This window comes from Empidonax traillii, unplaced genomic scaffold, assembly GCF_003031625.1.
Source record: "Empidonax traillii isolate 1590-97213 ecotype Southwest subspecies unplaced genomic scaffold, ASM303162v1 scaffold3140:size35533, whole genome shotgun sequence".
NCBI lineage: Eukaryota > Metazoa > Chordata > Aves > Passeriformes > Tyrannidae > Empidonax > Empidonax traillii.
Genome location: NW_020958333.1, coordinates 30,248 through 35,533, shown reverse-complemented (window position 1 = coordinate 35,533; position 5,286 = coordinate 30,248). Strand labels below are relative to the sequence as shown.

The window sequence follows — 5,286 nt, the reverse complement described above, 5'->3', positions numbered from 1 at the left end:
CACAGCTCTGCATCAGGGGGGGCTCGACCACAGCACCATGACCTGGGCAGCTGCAGGGCCGGGTGCCAGAGCCACGGTGCTCCCAGGGGCAGGGGGCTGATGGGCTCTGACGGCTGGTGAGCCCTGAGCCCTCCAGGCAGGTGGGGCCGTACCTGTCACATGAGGGGGCACAGCGCAGCAGGGAGATCACCACATCCTCAGGGTGTGCCTTGGTCAGTGCTAGAAGGGTGTTATCCAGCACATGCCCATCAGACACATTGGAGGTCAGGCACCGGTGGATGTGCCTCACTGCAGCTGGCACCTGGAGAGCACACAGGGGAGAGATGGAGAGCTGCCAGAGGGAGCAATTCCCCAGCTTCCCCTGGGAAGTGTTTCCCTTCCCACCACACTGTGCTGGCCTCAAAGGCTGAGGGGGCCCAACAGAACCAGTCTGAGGGCCCACACAATCCCTACCCACAGGCTACTTACTTGAGAAGGGACAACTCCATCGCTGGAAAAGTCCAGGTCGGGAGCATCGAGCAGGCACTGAACGGCTGTGGTGTCAGTGCCTGTGGTGACCTCAGTCCCTAGGGTGTCAGCCTTCCTACGCCCAACAGGAATGGATTTCTGCACCCTCTGCAGGAAAATGAAGGGCAGGGAAGAGAGGGATGTGTCATGGAGATCTCTGACAGTGGTGCCATGCTAAGAAGGGACAGGAGGCCCAGCCCACTGGGGGATGGCTGCAGGTACCTGATCAGCTCTGCGGGAGTGGCCACGGGCACGGTCCTGTTCTTGTGTCCGGTCCTGGCCTGGATCTGGCAAAGAATGAGCACAGTCAGAGCTGAGGGGCTGTGGGACAGCCCAGAGAACACAGCCCAGCCCTGCGCTCCACAGGCAGGGCTAGCCCCGGGATGCCCAGTGCATGGAGCTGCCAGGGGATCAGCCACGGGCCCTCTTCCCCCTCCCTATCCCTGGCCATGTCCACAGAGGATGGGATGGGAAGAGGCCCATCTGGCTGAAACCACCAGCCCTGTGGCCCAGCTTTGCCACTCACCTTCCTGCAGGGGCTGGGACTGCTCCACCTCTTCAGGCTGCTCTGTTGGGGTAGTACCAGGGCTTTCTTCCTCCCTCTTCTTCAGCAAGGCCAGCTTGGACACCCTGGGAGGTCTCTGTTTCTTCTCTCTGTGGGGCATCCTGGTTACCTGCAGGAGACATGGCATCTAAAAGCTCTGGGTCACCAAGTCCTGCAGAAGTGCCTTGAAGGCACCTGAAACAGGAGCCTTGGGAATGCTCAGGCTCATCAAGGTCCACAGTCTGGCCTGGAGGGGACATGGGGCATTTGGAGAGCTGCCAGACAGAGCAACTTGCCCAATTTTCCTTGAGAAATGTTGCCCTTCCCATCACACTGTGCTGGCCTCAAAGGCTGAGGAGGCACAGCAGACCCAGCTTGAGGGCCCACACAGTCCCTACCCACAGGCTGCTTACTTCCACAGAGACAACTCCCTCCTCGAGAATGACCAGACTGAGATCATCATCCAGGCACTGATCGGGTGTGATGTCAGTGTTTGCGATGCCCTCAGTCTGTGGGGTCTCAACCTTGGCCTTCACCTCGGTCACATTGGGATCTGGCTCTGCCATGACCTTGGGTGATGAGGTCTGGGCCTTTCTGTGCTCAACAGGAACGGTTTTCCGCACCCTCTGCAGGAGAACAAAGGGCAGAGAAGAGAGGGATGCGTCATGGAGAGCTCCGACAGCAGTGCCAGGCTGAGCAGGGACAGCAGGCCCAGCCCAGGAGGCGATGGCTGCACGTACCTGTACTGCCCTGCGGAAGAGACCATAGGCACGGTCCTTCTCCTGGGTCCTGTGCCGCCCTGGATCTGACAAAGAGCGAGCACAGTCAGAGCTGAGGGGCTGCGGGACAGCCCGGAGAACACAGCCCAGCCCTGCGCTCCACAGACAGGGCCAGCCCCGGGATTCCCAGTGCATGGAGCTGCCGGGGGATCAGCCCTGGGCCCTCTTCCCCCTCCCTATCCCTGGCCATGTCCACAGAGGATGGGATGGGAAGAGGCCCATCTGGCTGCAGCCACCAGCCCTGTGGCCCAGCTCTGCCACTCACCTTCCTGCAGGGGCTGGAACTGCTCCACCTCTTCAGGATGTTGAGCTGGTGAAGCTTCAGGGCGCTCCTCCTCTTCCTTCTTTACACGGGCCAGCTTTGGAAGCCTGCTGGGTCTCCGCTCCAGGCCTCTGTCTGGTTTTATGGCTGCCTGCAGGAGACATGGCACAGAAAAGCTCTGGGTCAATAAAGAAGTACCTTGAAGGTACCGGATAAAAAGAAGCCTTGGGAATGCTCGAGGTCATCAAGTCCCACATTCTGGCCTGGAGTGGGCATGGGGAAGTTGGAGAGCTGTCAGAGGGAGCAACTTGCCCACTGTCCCTCGTGAAGTGTTTCCCTTCCCACCACACTGTGCTGGCCTCAAAGGCTGAGGGGGCCCAACAGACCCAGCTTGACGGCCCACGCAGTGCCTGCCCACAGGCTGCTTACTTCAATAGAGATGACTCTCCTCTGCGGAACATCCACACTAGGAGGATCAGGCAGGCACTGAACGGGTGTGCTGTCAGTGTCTGCCATGTCCTCATCCACTGCACCCTCAGTGTCCGTGATGAACTCAGGCACTGGCCTGAGCTCACTCGGCGTGGGGTCCGGCTGTGCCATGACCACAGCTGGTGTGATCCTGGCCCCTCTACGCCTCCAGGATGTCATCCAAATCACGTCTCTGTCTTCATCCCCCAGGAGCTGCACGAGGCTTTTGTTCAGGCTCCAGATGTTCTTGTCCTAGGAGGAACACAAGGCTGGGCTGTGAAGTCAGGAACGGCTGCAGAGCCAACCCCGCTCGGGCGGTTCCGCAGGGCCCGGAGGCCAAAGGCCTGACCTGAGGGACTGGGGCAGCTGAACAGGGAGGCAGCAGAGCTGGGAGGAGCTGCCACAGCTCCCAAAGCCCAGCCAAGCACAAGTGCCTGCCTTGCCCAACCCCACGCTGCCCATACGGCTTCAGCCCCTGCCCCTTCTCACCATCAGGGGATCCTGGATTAGTGCTGTGAGGACTCGGAGTGCCAGTTGACACCACTTCTTGTTTGTACTGATGGAGGGAGAACTCCATCGCTGGAAAAGTCCAGGTTGGAAGCATCGAGCAGGCACTGAATGGTTGTGGTGTCAGTGCCTCTGGTGACCTCAGTCCCTGGGGCGTCAGCCTTCTTACGCCCAACAGGAATAGATTTCCGCACCCTCTGCAGGAAAAGGAAGGGCAGGGAAGAGAGGGATGTGCCATGGAGATCTCTGACAGTGGTGCCAGGCTGGGAAGGGACAGGAGGCCCAACCTAGGAGGTGATGGTTGCAGGTACCTGATCAGCTCTGTGGGAGTGGCCACGGGCACGGTCCTGTTCTTGTGTCCGGTCCTGGCCTGGATCTGGCAAAGAGCGAGCACTGTCAGAGCTGAGGGGCTGCGGGACAGTCCAGAGAACACAGCCCAGCCCTGCGCTCCACAGGCAGGGCCAGCCTGGGATGCCCAGTGCATGGAGCTGCCAGGGGATCAGCCATGGGCCCTCTTCCCCCTTCCCTATCCCTTGCTATGCCCACATAGGATGGGATGGGATGGGAAGAGACCCATCTGGCTGCAGCCACCAGTCCTGAGGCCCAGCTTTGCCACTCACCTTCCTGCAGGGCCTGGGACTGCTCTATCTCTTCAGACTGCTGTGCTGGGGCAGGCCCAGAGCTTTCTTCCTCCCCCTTCTCCAAGGCCAGCTCAGGAACCCTGGGAAGTCTCTGTTCTGTGCCTCCGTAGGGCTTCACCTGCAGGAGACATGGCATCAAAAAGCTCTGGGTCACCAAGTGCTGCAGAATTGCCTTGAAGGCACCTGAAACAGAGGAGACTTGGGAATGCCTGTCACCCTGACTGACTGCTATGGCCGTGCCTGAGGGCAGACTCACCTGCCACACTCAGGTGTCCCACAGCAGTGGCACTGCTGCCATCCTTAGAGACTGGGATGGGATATCAGCCTTGGGGTGCAGCTGCTGAACCTCTCCTCCACGCAGGCACCTCAAAAACACATGCATGGACTTCTGAACTCTAAATCCAGGCCTTTCTGGAATAAAGGGAAGAAGCAGCAGAAGCTGAAGCAGAGCCTCATATGACTCAGCTTTCAGGATGGAGGGAAGTCATTCCTTTGTGGTCTGCTGCAAAGATGGCCAAGCTCACAAGCTCAGGTTTTGCTGCTAGAGGATGCTACTTTGGGCTTGCTGGAGCCCATTCCCTAGCAGTGCATGGCCCCACATTGCTCTTGGATCAAGTGTTCTGGACCCGTGGGAACACGTGTGCTGTGTCCATGCGAGAGCAGCAACTGGCAGAAGGTGTCTGCTGCCAGCATTGTCTGGGCTGCTCCTTCAGTGGGGTGGCACCTTCATCAGAGACACAGAAGAGCTTTGGATCCCAGAGTCCTCCCTATCCCCTTCACTTTCCCCAATCCCAATGGACAGCAAGAGTTTTCTGAGCAGGAAGAGTTTGTCCGGGAGGAATCTTCCTCCCTCTTGAATTTTGGCAGTCAGATGGCCAAATTCAGCGCCGCGCACCCGCAGTCCAGCGACTGCCGTTCCACCCGGGAAAGGAAGCCCTTACCCTCCATCTCTCAAGCACAGTTGGTGCACCACTCTCGGCACTACCTGGACAGCAAGAGCTTTCTGTTGCTGGCCAGCAAGAGAATCATTTATTATTTGTTTCAAGTCTCTCTTTATAGAGAAACTAGTTTCATCTAGTGAGGAAAGCATCTTCAACCTCTCAACAAGATGGACTTGGCCTCTCACATTACAGGATGCAAATTTCTGTCCATCTTTACACCCATAGGCTTCCAACATGTGTTCTTCCTCTCTTCAGTCTTCTTGCTCTGGGTCAGGCAAAGATCACACCATCTGGGTCCAGGGACTGTGGTCACCACCTCCTATCTTCCGCTGTGTTCTTTTCCGTTCTCTCACACTGCTTCAGTAACCCTTTGTGTGGTCGGGCTGGTCAGGATCCTCCACAGGGAATGGGCTCCAGCAAGCCCAAAGTCAGATCTTCCAGCAGGAAATCTGGGCTTGTGAACTGGGCCATCTTTGCAGCAGAGCCCAAAGGACTGACTCAGGTGGCCCCAACAGACAGAGCTGCCTGGATCAAGCCTCCACACAGCTCCAGCAGCACAGGCACGCACAGCCTCACCGAGAAGGGTGCGTATTCCATGCCCTGCAGAGCTGGTCTTGGAGCTGCTGGAACCTGGGGT

The 5,286-nt window shown here is 58.4% G+C and overlaps 1 long non-coding RNA gene across 1 annotated transcript in view; it reads right to left on the bottom strand.

The window, feature by feature from the left end:
- Nucleotides 1-1,469: 1,469 nt before the first annotated feature.
- Nucleotides 1,470-5,286, bottom strand: part of LOC114072414 — an 11,106-nt gene continuing 7,289 nt past the window's right edge. Inside the window, exons 3-4 of the long non-coding RNA XR_003574169.1 lie at nucleotides 2,552-2,558; nucleotides 1,470-1,485 (exon numbers count right to left, since the gene is read on the bottom strand). This is a non-coding gene — a long non-coding RNA (uncharacterized LOC114072414). The remainder of the gene's footprint in view (nucleotides 1,486-2,551; nucleotides 2,559-5,286) is intronic.